The sequence below is a fragment of the Pyxicephalus adspersus genome, chromosome 7 (assembly GCF_032062135.1).
Source record: "Pyxicephalus adspersus chromosome 7, UCB_Pads_2.0, whole genome shotgun sequence".
NCBI classification, from domain to species: domain Eukaryota; kingdom Metazoa; phylum Chordata; class Amphibia; order Anura; family Pyxicephalidae; genus Pyxicephalus; species Pyxicephalus adspersus.
Window position 1 is genome coordinate 68,718,855 of NC_092864.1, and position 20,881 is coordinate 68,739,735.

At 39.3% G+C, this 20,881-nt stretch overlaps 2 protein-coding genes across 2 annotated transcripts in view; one reads left to right on the plus strand and one right to left on the minus strand.

Annotated features, from left to right (window-relative positions):
• The window catches only part of RHBDF1 (rhomboid 5 homolog 1), a 78,416-nt gene extending 61,943 nt beyond the window's left edge, over positions 1-16,473 (minus strand). Inside the window, exon 1 of the mRNA XM_072418890.1 lies at positions 16,356-16,473. The gene's annotated coding sequence lies outside the window, so the exon portion shown is untranslated. The remainder of the gene's footprint in view (positions 1-16,355) is intronic.
• Positions 16,474-17,685: 1,212 nt separating this feature from the next.
• Positions 17,686-20,881, plus strand: part of MPG (N-methylpurine DNA glycosylase) — an 11,969-nt gene continuing 8,773 nt past the window's right edge. Inside the window, exon 1 of the mRNA XM_072418892.1 lies at positions 17,686-18,188. The gene's annotated coding sequence lies outside the window, so the exon portion shown is untranslated. The remainder of the gene's footprint in view (positions 18,189-20,881) is intronic.

Sequence of the window (20,881 nt, forward strand, 5' to 3'; positions counted from 1 at the left end):
GACTGCCCTCAGCTCCCCTCACTGATATGGGCCGGGACTCCCCTCAGCTCCCTCAGAAGTTCCTGTCTCAGTGACTACGGGCTGATAGCGCCACTGATAGTTGCCAACATGTTGCCAGTGGTGGACATGACTAAAACATGGCTGTGGGGTGACAGGGCCTGCTCTTCCATGACAACACATGTAATACATCTGCAGTACATCAATGTTTATCCGGGTGGGATTTCTCCTACACCGACGTTTCTAAAAACGCATGTCTATGCTGTGGTTTAACGCGTCTACGTTTCAAGTGCTCATCGATGGAAGCCTTTACTCGCATTTTCCAGCAGTAAACCCGCGGCTTAGTCTACACGGATGTTTTCCCAGCGTTCACCTTTGGGAATCCAATGCATTTGAAATCCAGCGTTTGAAATCCCCATGCATTCCAATGCAATCTACACCAGGACGTTTCCTTCAGGAACGTTTATCAGTGTTATCTATAACGTTGCTTGAAGGTAATTTTTTTTTTTTACATGATTGTGTGTTTCAAACATTTTTTATATTCATGATATCTACTAGAACCCTGTTCGGACATATTTCTGTAAGTTACAGGTCTACAATTTTAAAAAAAAATTTCATGAAAACCTGTAATGCTTTTGGAACAGAAATCTAGACCTCAGTGTAACGCTCAGGTGGTTAAAACGCTAATAAAAGTGTTTATAAACACAAAAGGAATGTGTTTTTAAAAACGTTCGTGTAGACCCAGCCTTAATTTTTTGAAACGTTGCAAGCAACTTTATAGATAGCGCTCATTAACGTGCCTCAAAGTAACGTCCTGCGTAGATTAGCCTATTGGAATACATGGGTATTTCAAACATGGGCTTTTAAAGCCTAAGGGTAAAACGTCCGTGTAGACTAAAGCCGCATACACACGTGCAATAATAGTCGTTGGATCTTTCACAATCCTTTCCAACAACTATTATTGCACGATGCATGAACGAGTGCTGTACATACTGCGCCATTCTGCTCTATGGGGAGGGGAGGGGAAGAGCGATGGAGCGGCACCCTGCTGTGCTCTCTCCCCCTTCCCTTCCATTAGGATTGTTAGTCGTCCATAGTCCGTGGATCCGCCAGGATGGTCTTTCGGACGATGGAGGACTGGTGCTGTACATACGCCAGATTCTCACCCGATATCATACCTGAGCCGATTATCGGGCGAGAACCGTTGGACGCGTGTACGTAGCTTAAGCCTAAAGCTCAACTGCGGGAAAAAAAAATTCTACACTGTAAGGGTTAAATACTTGTTTGGGTCTAGGGGGACTTTTTACTTATTTTACCCCGTAGGCTGGGTACACACGTGCAAAAATTGTCATTAAAAAATGAAGGATTAACGACAGATAAACGACGATGTTCAAATATAATCCAGCAATAATGTTCACACGCTATATACGATTGTTTGAACGATGCAGGAAGTGACAAGTAAAGGAGAAAGTGTATAGCAGAACAATCCACGATCACTGAACGACAGTACACACAATAGATAGCGAACGATCGTGACCCAATCAGATCCACGGGGATGGTCTTTCGTTTCCAGCGACATTCCTCGTTCGTCGGCGTTGTTTGCCAGACGTTGTGCACTTTTTTTGTTAATGATTATTGAACCATTGTCGTTTCCAAGAACAATTGTTGCACATGTGTACTTAGGCTGGGTACATGAGTGTAATCATTGTCATTGGAAAGGATCTATCACGATGCTTTCCAGTGATAAAAGGCTGCATGGTGCATGAGAAGTGCTGTAAATACATAGTAAGTCAGGTTGAAAAAAGTCATAAGTCCATCAAGTTCAACCACTAAGGAAATAAACATATCCCAGATATAAAACCCTGTGGACATAGTTGATCCAGAGAAAGGCAAAAAAAACCTCTAGTACATATAGCGTCATTGTGCTCTATGGAGAGCTGAGGGAGGAGAACCCTGTGGAGCGGCACACCACTGTGCTCTCTCCCCTTCACTTTCATTAGGACCATTCCTGTCCATGGATCTAGTCATTTGGACGACAAGTGCTGTAAACACTTCAGATTCTCCTCCGATATCAGCCCTGAACCGATTATCGGAGGAGAATGATCTAACGTGTATACGTAGCGATACTCCGCAGGTGGCCGACACAGATCTGTACATCCGCCCTCAGGGTTGTAGACGGGTCCTCTGTGTCTGCACTTACAATTCTGTATATTTGTCAGTGCCTGCAAGCACTGCATTTATGGAGGAGGATATGGGAGGGCGGTCACCTGGAGGGCGCGAGGGAAATAACCTTTCTTTTTACATCCCACCTAGACCTAAACAAACATTTATCCACTTGTTGTGGGAGGGAAGACATATTGAAATTGCTGGAGTTAGGCCTTAAAGATCCAACAAGTATAAAAAAAATATACCTGAAAGATCTGAAATGCACCCTACAGATGTCAGATGATAGTCACTGGAAAACAACATTTGAAGAGTACACACACAGCCATTCTGTTCAATGGAGAGAAGGGGGGGGGAGTGAGCAGCACCCTGCTGTGCTCTCCTCCATAAGGAGTGGTTCCCAATCAATATGTGTGCACAGCAGTCCCCTGACATCGGTTATCAATCCCCAATGCCAAAGACAAGATCAGGCATGTGTCATAGGGGCTTTCCTGGAATGTAAACAAAAAAGTGCAGACTTCACATATGTCTAATGAGATCAGCACTTTCTTTTTTACATTTTCAGGAAGACACACCACCCGATGCCTGCGCAGTGGGAAATTGGGTGATGTAAGAATAAGAAGAAAGAAGATGGCCGCATCCACTGTCTCGTCCACAGAGAAAAGAAGAAAGCCAGAATTGCAGGGGGATCATTTTTTTCTGCTTTAGGTTTAATTACTGTCTGACAACACAGCATTTTGTGCACTGACTGGTGTCAGCTCTGCCCTCTGTCTTATGCTAATCACTCACTTCCCCTGTCTTCTTATCCACAGCATGGGGACCATATGACTTGCAGACCAAGATAAGAACTAGGAGGGCTAAACAGTGTCTATGAGATGACACAGGAATAGAGCTCAGGACACCGCTCTGATAATCTGACATGATGGGCAGCATGGTGACTCTGCCTTTGCAGCGCTGGGTCCCAGGTTTAAAAATCTCGGCCAGGAAACTATCTGCATGGAGTTTGCATGTTCCCCCCATGTTTGTGTGAGTTTCCTCCTACATTCCAAAAACATACAGGTAGGGTAATTGGCTTCCCCCAAAATTGACCTTAGACTGTATTAAAGATATATGACTATGGTTGGGACATTAGATTGTGAGCCCCCCTGAGGGACAGCTAATGACAGGACTTTGTACAGCGCTGCATAATATGTTGGCGCTATATAAATAATGTGCAATAATAATAATAAGGATCAGCAGCAATCTTTTGCAACTGATATAACAATTTGTTTTTTCAATGCTAAATTTGCCAGCTTCAAATGGTAGTAAAGTTTATTAATAATTTACATACATTTTAAAATGTAATTATTACAATCATGTATTGCCATAAAGGATCTGGTTAGACACGTCCTGTTATAGGATGACAGCTGTCTCCAATGTTTTGTCTCCATTGTCCACTTGTCACACGGCTCTGTGGTGGAGTGACAGTGTTGACACACATCGCTCATGCATTCGCCTTTGTTGTCAATACCAGGAAGACAAGGAAGATTGATGAGGTGAAAGCAATGCTGGAGAGAGTTCATGTAAACCGAAAATGGCTAAAAAGGGACTGGAGGAGATCAGCAGCACTGATATACCTAAAGGAATGGAAAGGATAAGGGGAGCACACAGGGTGTTTATGGGAACAGGACCATCATTAGTAATACAAACAGAGCAGACAAATGTCACCCGGGTATGGTTTACTTCTACTTAACCCACACAGGGGTGTAAAGCATACCATATAACAAACAACTGATTTCTGTCAAACCTGCTAAATCTGTAATCATAGAAATAATAAGGGGCTCCACAATGTCACCACAATAGAGGGGGGAGTTGTAGATGTAGCATGGAAGACTATGTTAGGGTGCAGTCTAGCCCGGGCTCCTGACTTCCAGGCTATGCTGATTTTCATGATTACTGCACATCATAAACTGGAACTAATATTTACTTCCTGACTAATTATTATTATTATTATTATTATTAATAATAATAATGATACATTTGCTATACATTATAAATCACTAACATAATATGCAGCGCTGTCCATTAAATAGGAATTGCAAATGACAGTCAGATACAAACAGTGACAGGGAAGGAGAAGGAGAAGAGAATAACCAATTATTATTATACAGTATTTATATAGCACTGACATATTACACAGCGCTGTACAAAGTCCATAGCTCACAATCTAATGCCCATACCATAGTCATATGTCTTTAATACAGTCTAGGGTCAATTTTGGGGGAAGCCAATTAACCTACCTGTATGTTTTTTGGAATGTGGGAGGAAACCGGAGTACCCAGAGGAAACACACAAACACAGGGAGAACCTGCAAACTCCTTGCAGATAGTGTCCTGGCCGAGATTCCAACCTGGGACCCAGCGCTGCAAAGGCCGGAGTGCTAACCACTGAGCCACTATACTGCCCAATACCTTATAATAACGTATAAGTTATAAATTATATATACAATGCCTTATAATAAAACTAATAATGTATTCTTATGTGAGCAGAGAGAAAATGTAGCTTTATTACAGTATCAATTATTTTTTACACTCCTTCTTTTCTAAAATTATGTTTATTTTAAAATTCATATAGTACAGATATCTAGGTAAGTACTGAACTACTGATTTGGGCATCCCCCTTCTGCAAAGTTCTTCAATAAATGGCCCTGGGACTTACAAAAGCCATTTACAGCACAATCCAGTGCACTGTAACACACACATTAGGTGCATTAGGAATCTCATTATAAAAAAATGTGCCACAGTGCACAACACAAAAAAAGTGTTAATGTCAGAGGGTCTGATTTATTAAAGCTCTCCAGGACTGAAGAGAATACACCTTCATAGGTGAAGTTGGGTGACATAGCAAACCTGGAGTAGATTTCTTCAACGTTATGTGCTATTTGTTAGCAAATGTTTTGAATCCTGGACCAGATTAATTCCAGGTTTGCTGGATAACCCAGCTTCACCTATGAAAGTGTCTCATCTCCAGTCTCTGTACTTTCATAAATCAGGTCTGGAGTTTCTACTTGATCACCGTGGTGAAATGCTGTTTTTTAACATCCAACAAGGCGCTGATGCAGAGACACCATCAAGTAGGAACCATATTTGCGGCCCAGACATTTGCTGCAGTGTGGCAATCCATGCGGCATTGTATTTGTTTACCATTGGTGGGAGCAGGTCCCCAAAATTGCCTCTCAAGTGTCATTTAGTTGGGGTTACATCTACTATGAAGTTAAATTAAGGAAGATGTACAATACACAAATATAGTTTAATATTTACATCACTAAATGTTTTATTAAATTGTGTATCTTAATTTTAGCCTGGTGTTGACCTATTGCAGTTCACTGTACAGCAAAACACAGACTGGGGGAGGGAGAAGCAGCACAAGGAGCCACTTGGTTGTTTTGAAGAACAAGAAACATGCTGATAAAAAAAATGCTAGGGGTAGACCTGGAATTGCTACTAAACTGCAGCTGTTTGCTTTCCAATTTTAAAGACTAACGTGAATATTTCATAAAAATAACAAAGCAAACTTTCTGAGCAACTCTTTTATAGGTTTTTGCTACCCCTATTCAGGATTACCTCCAAACCTTCCCCTTTTCAGCCCTCTACCAAAGGATACATTTCATTTCATTACTTTCTATTTTCTAATTAATATGACCAAAGGATGTTACACGGATTCCACACTTTCCAAAGAGTATATTCTCATATATCCTTCCCCATATCCAACATCATGTCCTTCCTCCTCAGTCACATATTCCTCCTTCTATTCCTCCCATGCCTCCCCTTATTCTGCTTCGGGCACATATACCACCCCCCCCCCTAATTCTTTGTGCCCCTATACCTTGGCGTCTGCTTTTTACTGTGCTAATTGTCTTTCTGTCTAACATTTTTTGTCTATATACTCCTTCCAGCTAGTTATGACTAGTATTACTGTTATCTAGAAGTTTTGTAACAATCCCCCTGCATCCTCCATGCATCTGTTTTATTTATTCTTTACCCTTTATATTCCTAGTGTTTACTGTTTTTGTTCTGATAAAGCCCCAAAATCTTAAGTTAGGTACACACTTGCAATAATTATCATTAGAAAATGAACAATTAATGATTATCTGAGATTAAGCACGATTATTTTGAACAATCGTATTGTGCACAATTCTGTACATGTTGTAACAATACGATCGTTCAAATAAAATCCACCAATAGTTTACACGCGCTAGATACGATCGTTTGAACGATGCAGGGAGTGACATGTAAAGTAGAAAGTGTCTTGCAGAACCATCCATGATCACTGAACTACTGTACACACAATAGATAGTGAACGATCGTCTCTCAGTCCGCCGGGACGGTCGTTTGTTTCCAGCAACAATCCTCGTTCGCCAGCGTGGTTTTGCACTTTTTTTGTTAATGATTATCGGACGATCGGTCATTAATTTCCAACGTTAATTATTGCACGTGTGTACGCAGCTTTAGTCGGTGTTATTGACATATGAGTATGGTATTAAATTAGATTAGATTGTGAGTTCCTCTGAGACACAGTGACTATGGACTTCATAAAGTAATGTGTAAAATGTCAGCGCTATATATATATAAGGTATTAACAATGCTAAAACATTTTGAGCAACTTAAAGTAAACCTAAAAATGGAAGCAGACTGGCTTTTCTGTTGATCCTCTAGCATTATTACTACCCCAGCACAGGTATGCAGATCAAACATGTCTGAGACATTTCACAAGTTACAATCTAAATACTTGTTCTGGATCAGGGATTCACAGCATTGAAACAAGAGTGTCAGAATTAGAGCAAGACTTTCAGAAGAAAAGGTCAGCAATGGCATCCTCCATGCTTTTCTCATGACAAGTTTATTTTAGACAAAAATATGATCATGAGTTGAAAATACCTTTCTTGTATTAGACTTATTTTAACAATCTTTCTAGATGACATCAATGACTTATATTGTGCTGAATACTACACCCTCCTGCTCCATACTCACCTGGAATTTATTTTTTTTCACTGTGGAATTTCCCCTTATACATTTCTCCTTATATTACACAAGCTGTCCTATTGATGTGGGGAGTAGCTGTTTCACCTTTGTACTAAGTATGCTTCTTTATATTACATTAGAAGTGAATTATTGCTCTGCTTGTATGGGTTATAAAACAATCCAAACTGATGGAAATCCTGTGAAAGCCAAGTAAACGAGAGCAAATTATTCATATTCATATTATTATTATTATTATTATTATTATTATTATTATTAATATTATTATTATTAAACAGGATTTCTATAGCGCCAACATATTACGCAGCGCTGTACATTAAATAGGGGTTGCAAATTACTTTGATTAACTGACTGATTAATACAGACAGTGACACAGGAGGAGAGGACCCTGCCCTGAAGAGCTTACAATCTAGTAGGTGGGGAAATTTACACACAATAGGAGGGGGATAAAATCTGTATTTATATAGCGGAACATATTACGCAGCGCTGTACAATAAATACGGGTTACCAATGACAGATAGATACAAACTTTGACACAAGAGGAGGAAAGGACCCTGCCCAAAAGAGCTTACAATCTTGGCTGAGTACACACGTTCAAAAATTGTGAAAGATCCCTTCCAATGTCAAAAGACTGACCAAGCGCTGTACATACAACGCCGCTCTGCTCTATGGAGATAAAGCAGAATGGCGATTATCGGACGTGTGTACAGAGCCTTAGAGACATGGTAGCTAAAAGCATGCTGCAAATTGCAAGGAAGAGCTTTGTTTTTTAGCCTGCTGTCTGAACTCATTCACTTGGCTGTTGAGCTCTGTGTCAGGTCTGTGCATGCCTCCTATAGACCTTATATTAAGCCCAATGGCTAACTGAAGCCACTGGCATGATAGGCTGACAGCAGATTGATGAATTGATTGTTTATGCTAATTGCAAGGTTACTTAAGAAAATTAAATATTGTGAGACGTGTTGTCACACATACTGAACAAACAGATTCTTGGTTTACATACAATTTATTTAAATCATCTCTCCTGTTTGTATAATACAGTGGTCCTTTAGTTTATTCATCAACTATGGCTATGTTTTAGAAGTGACTGGTGATTTTTCTTTTTCTCATAGAGACGTTTGATATTGCTTACTACACTAATACAGTTTCTTCTAGGTCACTCATACTTCGCTCATAACAAAAAAACTGTATGTTAAAATTAGGCCAACTAAGCTTTTAGAGCAGCGTTTCTCAACCAGGGTTGCATGGAACGCTAGGGTTTCTCCAGAAACATCATTTGGAGACTGCTTGGTGGTATAAAGTACACCACTGTTCCAAGGTGTTTATAAGTTAAAGTATATCTCGAGTTCTGCATAGTATGTAGAAAGGTTAGAGGCTTTGTCAAATTTTTAATACTGTCCCTGCTTTGGAGATTGATCCCTCGTCCCTGCAGATTGTTCCTGCAAAGCATCATAGGACCAGACTGCTGCTCAATGATTGCAAAGAATGATTTTGTTTTAAGCATGCTTGCTCAAGCTGACTGAGCCTAGTTATGTAATATGAAGGCTACATGTACACCTGAACATATCTAAAAAACAAAATCAATCAAGGGGAAAAATCCATCCTAGATTATCAACTGAGAAAGGGGGGTCAAGGAGGATCCTCTCAGGTTGGATACCTGTCACAAATTATAATTACTTTCTGACGTGTTGTTCCATTACAAAGTCCTCCCAAAGAAAGAGTCACACTAATTCAGGGCCATTTTCATGCCTACTTCTGCCGTGGGCTCAACCACAGTCCCAACTTTTGCCATTCATTCCGCAGTGGCAGATCTGGTTGGCCGTGGTGAGCTTTGCAATATGCTGCTGTAGGTCTGGCAGCAGCCAGTTTCATACCTTGGGTGTGAAAGGGTCCTAAAAACTGCAGTGTAGTATTCTTAAGTACCAACTGTAGTTAATAGGACACCACAGCTTAATTTAGGGAGGAGGGCTATCAGTGTTTTTGTAGCTGATAACCCCTTTCCTCACTGCTGATCAGCAGCAGGATGTGCCCATCTGCACCCACAAGGCGTTGTTAATGACAGCAAATGACTGTCCACCTTGTCTGTGGTGAAGAGTCCTTGACAATCCTTTCCAACGACAAACGACTGCACGATGCATGAGTGCTGTACATACAGCGCCATTCTGCACCATGGAAAGAGGAGGGGTGAGAACGACAGAACAACACCCTGCAGCGCTTTTTCCCCTTCACTTTCATTACAATCGTTTGTCGTTCGTAAATCTGCTAGGACAGTCGTTCGGATGACAGACGACGAGCACTGTACACATGTCAGATTCTCAACCAATATCTATCCTGAGCTGTTTTTTGGACGAGAACCATTGCACATGTGTACATAGCGTAAGATTTAGCAGTGTCCTAATTGGATAAAATCAGATCAATCTCCAAGATCCCCCTGTGCCTATGAAGATGACTTTATTACATAGTTAATATCTGAGGCCATTCTTGTACAAGAAAGGTTCTCATGGAGGTTTACTAAAATAGTGGGAACAGCTGACATGTGTTGTTTATGCCATTCTGGTCCCAGCTGCTGCTGGCACTACCTTCATCACCAACACGGATATTTAAATTTTGCTTGGAGTGGGCACAGGCATTTTCTCAGCTACATTCACAGCTGACAATCTTATTTTTTGATTGGTGTCTTAAATTTCAGCAATTGTTTGAAATATTCCTTTTTAGAAAAAAATTGTAAACTAAAGTCGGTGTAAAATAGGTCTACTACGCTGTTATTTACTATAAAGTACTATAAAGTATATGTAATTTAATTCACTTCAAATATTCCACATACAAAGACAGGCCAATGACTACAACAAGACAGGAATAACTAAGACCAAGAAGAACTTTTTCTTTTTCAAAAATAATTTGAATTATGTTTTAAACATTTGAACATTTTCTGGTTATAGTGAAGTAATGACCGGTCCTCATTTATTAGTATACACAATTGTATTCCATACAAAAACCTGTTCCCTAATCGTGTGGTTATTGGGCTTTCAGTATATAAAGTTTTATAGTAGATGACCTTCTAATGACTTCCTCACTCATAACTTCCTCACATGCACAACTGAAATACTTTTCTAATGCCACCCCGACTCTCAGGAATGGTCTTCCTCCTCCTTTTCAGCTTGTTCCTACTTTCTGCTCATTTAAAGAGCCCTCAAAACCCATTTTTTCAAACTTGCCTGCCCATCTTCTTCTGTCTCCTAAACCCTCACTACTTCTCACCATTCCATATCCCCCTCCTATTGTGTGAGTCTTCCTCCACCTCTTAGATTGTAAGCTTTTCTGGGCAGGGTCCTCTCCTTACTCTGTGTCTCTGTCTGTATTAGTAAGTCATTTGCAACCCCTATTTATTGTACTGCGCTGCGTAATATGTTAGCTCTATATAAATCCTGTTTAATAATAATATTAAAAATATTAATAATAGTAGTCCCTTATTATATTTACAATATATTTTGGCTAAGTACAGCAGAACTTTTTAGTTTAGTGTTATGGGTTTTAGTTTGTCTACCTCAATATATTTGCTTGTTACTTTCCAAATTTGCTTCCATATTTTTAAAGTCCAACATTGCTCCACACATCTAAATAGAAGTCTTTAAACTGTACATAAGTCTCATAGTCATAGTTAGGAGGTAGGGATTTTTGGCAGAAGAGAGCTGCAAACAGACATGCAAAGTTTCTTCTGCCAAGAAACTTCATCTTTCCCCTCCTATTTTTTCTATTTTATGTGCTGCACTATGAAGTAAAAACTTCCTGCTCTTTACAGATGCTGGGAATGGGCTGGATGCCAGGAAAACTATAACACTTGTGTGTATGTGCAGCAGTTACATTATCAGTGGCCATCCAATGGCTGAAAAGGATGCTTGTGAATCCAGAATTCACAATAGCAAAGATGACAGAGTTGGGGGCCAGAGCAGGGGACAGAAAATGCTTTACAGGGTATATTTCTAGGTAAATGTGCCATAATATATCAGAAAAGCCGATGTAGGCACCACAGCGGTTTAGTTTCACTTGAGTCAAACCAGAGGTAGGCAAACTTCGCCTGGCCTAACGCCCCCTAGTTATTTATTGTTGGATCCGGCCTAATTGAATTGTCCCGTTATCACAAGTTCCCGCGATATCATAAAGTTCCTGCACAGTAACCCCAATTACTTTGCCTAAAGAGCAAAAGCAACGCGCAGCTACCAGTCTCCTGAAGGTTGACCTCCAATGTTGTGTCTTCAACCCTGAATGGACTGACAAATTATTCTTCTTCCAACGCAGCAACAAAGCCCTGTGTTTAGTGTGCAACAACACCGACAGCCCTTTCAAGTGGTCGAATCTCATGGGACATTTCGATGCCAAGCACGCGTACAAAGACTACACCATGGATTAGGAGAAGACTGAGGCTGCTCGCTTGCAGACACGGTTGGAAAAAAACTTTCCTTGGACACCTTGTTTCTCCTGGCCTAGTGTGCCTTCTTCACCTCCTGAAATGGCCTAGTAGTCCAAAAAGTTTGCCGACCCCTGAGTTAAACCATGCTAGTTTGCATTGACTGTCCTCATGCAAGAGTTATTTCTCTTTTAGGTTGTTGCAGGCCAACATTTTATCCTAGAACACTGTTTTCCCTATTCCCAAAACAAATCAAGGTCTTCCATATGTATCATCAATATTTGAAGTTTAAGCTTTCAAAGGTACATTTTTTTTTTGGAACCTAAAAATATATCTGTTGTGAACAATGACCCATGGATAGAGGAAGAACCCCCACCCTAACAAATCTGGAAATTTTACATCTGGAGGGCTCAATTGCTGGGAAGAGCATGGGAGATTTATCCAGGAAAAGATCACTTCTCAGCCAAACCAAATCTTGAGAAAACTGATGTAAGTTTAAGTGAAGAAGGGTATCTAAATGTATCAACTCATATGCAATATTAATGATAGATCTCTTACAACCTTATTGTAGAGTTGTGTTTATCTATATTCTGTCATGATAAGTATGATAATGTTGGACATACAACTTTAGGACTCCCTTCATTATCGCCTTCTCTTGATGAAGTGCCACATCTGTCTTTTTAAGATTTTAAAGGTCACAGTACTTGTGAGCATTTCTAAGAGGAATAGAGGCATATTAGTTTGCCAAAATACAAACATTATGATTGAAAATAGAAACAGACAATAGAGCATTTGTTAACTTTTTTTATTCAAAGGGCCAGGAAGAACCTGTAAAAAATGCGTTGGCTGCAGGTAAAATAAAAAAATAAATTTGCAGGTTTTTTTAAATACCTTTTTTATTTTTTATTTTTTTTTATTTATTTATTATTGCTTTGTATTTGCATTTTACTTGATGTAATTTCCTAATAAATAAAGATAAATATTTTAAAATGTAATTTGTCTAGGTCATAATAAAGAAAATATGTACAACTGCACATTGCTCTTGGCTCAATGGTATGTAATTTTAAACCTACTGACCATTTTGTTATAGGAATGTCTCCTCCTCTACAATATGGTCTAATCTGCAGTATTCCTACAAATCCTAAAGATACCCTTCTATTTTCTATTGTAACAAAATCCCAATTCCCATAAGAATATGCCTTTATTTAAAGCTAAACTTTACTCATAGTACCCTCAAATCTATCTCCCCCTCTGTGTACTACCCCTTGATATTTTTTTTTCTTTTTATTTCGACCCTCTACTGTATAATTACTTTTTTAGCCCCTGAGGCATGATTGCAAAAAAATATATAATGTTACTGTTCTGAGTACAGTCAGTTGTGTACTTAATAAACAAAGCTATGCACACACTATTGCCTTGCAGCTTCATAGAATTTTTGCAATTTCAGCTTCAAAATGTAGGAGTAGAGTATGTCCTAATTGACACCTTATTGATTAGTGTATCAAGAGAGAGGAAAATGACGGCTTTTTTGGCAATAATACTTATAAAAGAAAAAGTATTTACATTCCTCAACTGAACATAATCCTCCTAGCTAATTAGTTAATTCATTAGCATAGGGGGACTAGTTCAGTTCAGTTGAGGAATGAAAATATTTTTTTATTATATAAATTATTATATAAATTTTATAATTATTATTAATATTATTAATATTATTATTGTTATTATTAAAGGCGTCTTTCTTCTCTCCCTTGATTCACTAACATTATCAGGCTTGGGAACTGTATCATTTTTATATTAGAACAGACCCTCCCTTTGGATAACTACCTTTTAATCACCTTATTAACAAGCAAAATGGTTCAGGTTAAAAAAATGTAGATGTATGTACTGTAAATTCATTCACTAAGAAAATAGACATGAATAATGATTACTTAAAGCATAGCTAAATTTAAAATTTTAATTTTATTTAAAAGGGTAGACAACCCTTTTATTTAAAGTAAACATTTTGTTTGTTTGTGTTTATTTTAAGTGCAACACCCTTTTTTATTTTTTTTAAAAAAAGGGTGCAGCACCACCCCCTTAATTCCAAGATTTAAAGGAAGCTCAGAGCCTCCCAGGATACCTCTCTCATGCATCCCGGGAGGCTCTTGGCTGCTCCCTCTTTCTTTCATCAACTCCCAACCAGTCTCAGTTTTTTACCAATCTACATCACCCAATCTTGCACCTGTGCAGTGCGAGATCAAGTGATGTAGGAAGAACAGAGGAGATGTCGCCCCCCCAGCGCTTCCTCTGTGCCAGGCCAAAGACAGATACAGGGACGATGCAGGACCCGATGGAAGAAACTTCCCGATGGATAGATTGATCTGCGGGATTGAAGATGTGTGATTTTTTGTTTTTGGTTTACTTCCGCTTTAAATGAGGAAATAATCATCTTGCTATGAAAAGTGTGGTGATATAAATGACCACTAGATGTTATGATAAACAAATTATTATTATTAATAAACAGTATTTATATAGCACCAACATATTACGCAGCGCTGTACATTAAATAGGGGTTGCAAATGACAGACAGATACGGACAGTGACACAGGAGGAGGAGAGGATCCTGCCCAGAAGAGCTTACAATCTAGAAAATGACATAGCACAGTAGATTCACTCGTTTATGATCCAGGGTTTGGTCCCTCTCTTTTTTTACCCTTTGAAGCCAAGCATCAGAGTATAACTTAGCATCAAACTTTATATAATTGATTATGGAAATCATTATAAAGCTTTCATTGCTGTTCTATGCTATTCCATGTTTGAATTTGTGAATAGGGTTTCTTGTTTATTATTTATGATATTCCCCTGAAGAAGCAGACTTGTCCTGCGAAATGCATTGGAATGTCCTAATATCACCTAGATACTGAGTACTAGTATCATCAAGATACTGACCCAATCTTAGCTGATTTTGTTATGGTGCTTTACATTTTGTTTTGGTGTAGATATTTTGTTGCACTTCTTTTGTGTTTTCATGTTTCTGCTATATTCATTTTATTACTTATTGCAAAACAAACTTTTTGATATTTTATGAATATTTTTGTGTCACACAACTCCCTGCTTTTTTGTCTTTCTTCCTTGGGTACACTGTTGTAAACCCTTTTCTTTGATTTTGTATATATTAGGGAGGTGACAATTACTCTCTTTGAGAATTTTGAGGGTTTTCTACCCTCTCTATTTAAATATGTTCACTGGTTTAGGTTATCATTTATAAACAAGAGGCGATCAGATAATAGATCGTCATTTCTCTATTCTTCATTTTTCCCAATCAATAACTTTTACAACATTTTAGTTATAAAAGGATGATTAGTGCTCAAATTGCCAACCCAATATATCACTTGAATGGGGTAACGGATCACCACTTCTTCTAGCCATAATCACTAATTTGAAGTTTTAGATAGGATCTCATGACCATTCAATGTGGCTGCCAATGACCATTTTTAAAAGTGGCCATCAGGGTGTTTGAAACCAACACTCCTGGTCTCTGTTGTGGTCTATCGAGTTCTCCACTTGCAAAGCAGCGATTGCTTTTACAATCTATAAAGTGGCAATAAGGCTAATCATCATTTTAGGAAAATAAAATTAAAAACAAATAAATAAATTAACTACCAAATGGGTGTTAAATATTAAAGTGGTGATTAGCTTGAGGTCTAATTGGCTTCAATACAGTCCCTCTTACAAGACTCAATTTATAGAGCACAAAATACTTTGGGTCTGATTTATTAAAGCTCTCCAAGGCTGGAGAGGATACATTTTTATTGGTGATCTAGAAAACCTGGAATGTATCTTGTCCAGGATTGAAATCATTTGCTAAAGAATATAAAAATGACTTTTAGGGAATCCATTCCAGGTTTGCTGGTTCACCCAGCTTCACTGATGAAAGTGTATCCTCTCCAGCCTTGTAGAGCTTTAATAAATCAGGCCCTTTGTGTCAGGAACATTATCTTCTTTTAAACAAACAGGCCTTTCTGATTCATATCTTCTATCTGTTTAACATACTTTTGTCAGGAATTTCCACCCAATGTTAGTGAGAGCAATAAATGCCCTAGGGTTAGTCATTAGTGGTAGTAAAATATCTCCCGGCATCAGTGGTCATTGGGAGTAATACATTCCTCAGTGTTAGCGGATTTAATACATGCCTCGGCATCAGTAGTTACGAGGAGTAAAAAATCCTCCTGAATGAGTGGAAGTAATACATTTCCTGGTGGGGAGGAGAGGTGCCTCTGGGTTAGGGGAAGAATTGTGTCACAATGTGATTGGGAGGAATGTTATCTTTGTTTTGTAATGGAACGGTTTGTTGGAGAAATGGGACCCTATTATCAGTGGGACCAATGGTGTGTTATTAATAGGAGTAGTGGAGCCCGTGTTAGTGGGAAATGGTGCCCCATATTTAGCAATCATGGGGCACTTACCTTGTAGGTTCTATTTTTTGCTGCTATTTTCAGTAGCATCACGGCAAGGACTATACAGGCACCATTAGAAAGTAGAAAATTAGACCCTGTTACATTAGACCTGATTTATTAAAGCTCTCCAAGGCTGGAGAGGATACACGTTCATCAGTGAAGCTAGGCACTCCAGCAAACCTGGAATGGTTTTCTTAAAAGTCATTTGCTATTTGTTAGCAAATGTTTTCAATCATGAACCAGATCCATTCCAGGCTTGCTGGATCTCTCAGCTTCACTGATAAAAGTGTATCCTCTCCAGCTTTGGAGAGCTTTCATAAAGCAAGCTCATTGTACCTGGAACATTGAGGAGTGCTGGTTCCACCATCCAAGATCCTGCTGCCAATCTGCATACAGCAGCTTCCTCTGCTGGTTGGAAAGCCATCACTTGGGAACTCCGTCTAATGAAAGAAAACAAAGAAATAGGAATATGTATTTGGTAAATGTGAAACATATGAGAACACAGATTTAATTTTTTTTTTTTTTTTAAAAACCTTTTGGGATTTATTGTCATTAGCACAGTTCTCATCGCGTTGTACTCTTTGCACATTGCACACCTAATCATACAGATGTCTGTAATGTACATACAATCACAAGTCATCCTACACTTTGCTTCCAACATACATACAGATGGAGCTGGGACATTCTTCCTTTCCTCCAGCAGTTTCCAATCTCTTGTATAGAGATCAAAGAGGGTAGGGCCTGGTGCTATGCTTTTGCCCGAATTATCAGTGAGCAATGCAAATAATGAGAATATAACACTGGCTTGAGGACTTGTATTTGGCCATGCAGCTTGTATAATTGGATCACTATATTTCAGTTGGTTTTGATAGTGCGGGAAAGTTTTAAAGGGATGTATTTTTGCTGTCCATGGCCCCAATGGAGGAGTTAACCATCTCAAATTGTTCTGGTAACCAGAATCTCTAATACAGATAACGATGGAATATTCACAGGAACAGAATCTGAGGGGAAATACCGCTGGAGACATCTGGCGTGGTAACAGCTGGTGAATCCCCCTTGTTTTGGAGATATTACTTACTTCCATGGGTCATGAAGTAAAGTGAAAGTTTCTAACTGGGTCAAAGACATTGGGCCTGATTTTTTAAAGCTCACTAAAGCCGAAGAGGATACATTTTCAGCAGCGAAGCTGGGTGATCCAGCAAACCTGGAATGGATCTGGTCCAGGATTCAAAACATTTGCTAGCAAACAGCAAATGCCTTTGAAGGAATCCATTCCATGTTTGATGGATCACCCAGCTTCACTGATAAAAGTGTTTCCTCTTCAGCCTTGGAGAGCTTTAAAGTGTACCTAAACTCAGAAAGATCACTTTACCTAAAAGGGTAAAAAACCCTTTTAAGTAAGGTACAAATTCTGTTTTTTTTTTTTTTTAAGTGCAACACCCTTTAAATAAAATAATAAAAAGTTCACAGATGCATCATTACACCACATGGGAAGGCAGAAGTCTCATTGTGTACAAGTTTGTGGTGGCAGGGCCTCTTTAAGTAGTCGAGCTGGAGCCTCGTTCCTAATTTCCGGGCTTCTGATTGGCTCCCAGCCCCGCCCTCTGCCTGTATGGGTGTTGCTGTGTGGAGGATTACTAGGCAAGTATTACCGAATACAGCCCAGGTACTGACAATGGCTGCATGTAAAATTCGTGTAATGGACTGTATTGAATACGTAGTGATTTCAGCAGCAATGGCTGTTTATTCAAATGTGCTTGGAATTCAGCTGTAACATTCACAGCTCGTATTTGCAAGCCTTTGTTATATTTTCCATGGATACCTGGGACGTAAGGTTTGCATGGCAACGCTGCAATATCCGCGTCTCCAACAAATGTGACGTCTTCTGTGTGATCGAGAACAAAATAAACTTTATTGTTTCTAAATGCATAGCCAACACACTGTATATAGTCTCTGCCTTCTATATGTGACGTCACTGGATGATTGCGTGATCGGGAACTACGCTATTAGAAATAAACGTTCCTTTTTTTATTGAAGAATAAAGTTTGTTGTAAAGCATTTTTAGACAACTTTATTGCTTCTAAAATGCACGACCAACAAACTGTAGACAGTCCCCGCCTTCTACATGTGACGTCACTAGCCGGACAGTAAACTGAGGACGCGGTTCAGGTAAGGAAACGAGTCATCACGTGACAACAATCATCTCATACCGCGTGATTAGTGACAACGCCGCGGCTGCAGTTCACGTTTGCTGTGTGGTCTATGCAGAAGTGTCACACTGCTTTATAGAGAATGTGATGTAAAAATTATACAGGATAGAGACTGATGTGATGGCATAGTGATTTACAACAATATCTCACCAATGTAAACACAACTTTCATCCCAGGGTGCTGACCTAGGGCCAAGTGGCCCCAATGGATTTCCCCTCATCTGTTGTTCTGATGAAGTGTTGGGTTTCCTCTGTCTTAATATCAATAGATAAAAAAATAATAAGATCTCCCTAATAAGGTTATGAACAGCTATAGAATCTGAATGAAGATTATAACCCTTCCTATTATCCAAGAGAAAATAATATTCTATATTCTACATAACCCTAAAAAACATGAAGGTTGTAATAAATAATATGATATAGTATTATATTTCCATGCAGCATGGATCTCATGTCTGTTTTAATAACCGTTACCTGCTGATCAACAGCTATGGATACATTAAGATTAATAACCAGGATTTATATAGCACCAACATATTACGCAGTGCTGTACATTACATAGGGGTTAATATTATTATTATCATTATTATTAATAACCAGGATATATATAGCACCAGCATATTACACAGCGCTGTACATTAAATAGACATTAATAATATTAATAAACAGGATTTATATGGCGACAACATATTATGCAGCGTTGTACAATAAATAAGGGTTGTAAATGACAGACAGATACAGTCAGTGACACAGGAGGAGGAGAGGACCGAAGAGCTTACAATCTAGTAGGTTGGGGAAGTAACACACAATAGGAGGGGAATATGGAGGGGTGGGAAGTATCACACAATATATATATAGAGTATAATAATATATTACATTTATTTATTATGAATATATTGGGGCATGTATATGTATCATCATTCACCGTACTGCAGATCTCACAGAGAAGGAAGGAGAAGCATGAAAAGAAACCAACAAGGGGTACTGAAGTGCGACAAGTATTCTGATAGATTAGCTTAATAACGTATTTCTCTATTCATGTTCCAGTCACAGAGTGAGGGTTGGAGGGGCCCTGTAACTGAAAGGTCCTCTCGGCCCCCCAATGGGGAGATATATGGTGAGGCAGTGATGTATAAATCTCATGGATGGACAGAAATATGCTATTCCACTAACCCGGCTCTCTCCTCTACAATCTATTATGAATGCTGCAGCCAGACTCATTCATCCTTCCCTCCACTCCTCTTCTGCTGCATCTCTTTGTAGTTCTCTCCATTGGCTTCCATTTCACCTTAGAATCAAATTCATCTCCTGTGCTTTGCCTTCAAATCCCTACACAGTTCTTGTCCTACTTACCTTAGAAAATAATACTTTTGAAAATAAGAAAATCCCCCCCTAGCCTCTCTCCGCTCCTCCAATGACCTGCATTAGTAGGGAGATGTATGGTGAGGCAGCGGTGTGTGTGAGGAGTCATTAGACTTCCTCACTCATACCCTCCTCACACACACCGCTCCAAGACTTTTCTAGAGCTGCCCCGACTCTCTGGAATGGTCTTCCTCATCCTATTCGGCTTGCTACTACTTTCTGCTCATTTAAAAGAGCACTAAAATCCCATCTTTTGAAACTCACCTACATATCTTCTGTCTCCTAAACCCTCACTACTTCCCACTATTCCATATCTCCCCTCCTATTGTGTGATACTTCCTCCACTTCCTAGATTGTAAGCTCTTCAGGGCAGGGCCTCTCCTTCTTCCTGTGTCACTGTCTGTATTCATCTGTCATTTGTAACCCCTATTTAATGTACAGCGCTGCGTAGTATGTTGGTGCTATATAAATCCTGTTTATTATTAATACCAATATACATCCTATGACAGGTAAATAGCTCTCGTGTGTATTTCATCTTTGTATTTTGCGCCTTTAAACCTCCTATAGCACTGACGTGTAATGCTGCCACAATGGTGGTGATTGGACATATGGCGTCTGTTCTTCTTGGTGATTTGTGGTTTGGTGACTTTAGAATGGGTTGTGAGTGGAGTTCAGCTGTAAGTAAAGTTTATCAGAGGAAATCAGATCAGCCATGTCAGCTTGTATTTACATTCGGCAGCTTATGGGAGATATCAGGGAGATGGCTGAAGGATATAACCAGACTGACATGAAAAGGCTGCAGGTCACACATGGGAGGGGGTGAGCCGGTCACACAGAACTACTTGAATGGAAGTTGCTGTGACTGCAAATTTCCAGACTGAATTACTTCTCAATGATTTCATCGTTTGGAATCTGGAAGAGCGTGTTTGATGTATTTCCATAGCCCGGACAAATGTTCAGTTAACTCCTTGCGTCTATATTACAGCACTATGTAGTGTATGTACGGCCTACACTTTTGTTGTTGTTGTGGGTAGAACAAAGAAGGGTTAAAGCCCCTTTCAATTTATTTTTTTGCTACCCGGGATCTTCATTCACTTCCTGTTATTGAGAAGCAACAGGAAGTTAGAGAATATCTCCACAAAGCGAGGGCACAGAAGAAATCAGGGCAAGTAAGGAAATGTCAGACACATCACATTAAAGCAGAACTAAACCCTTTTTTTTTTTTTGCAACCAAGCAGGTCCTTTATTGCAGAAGGGACAGGCAATAAAATAACTTCACCTGTCTAATTGC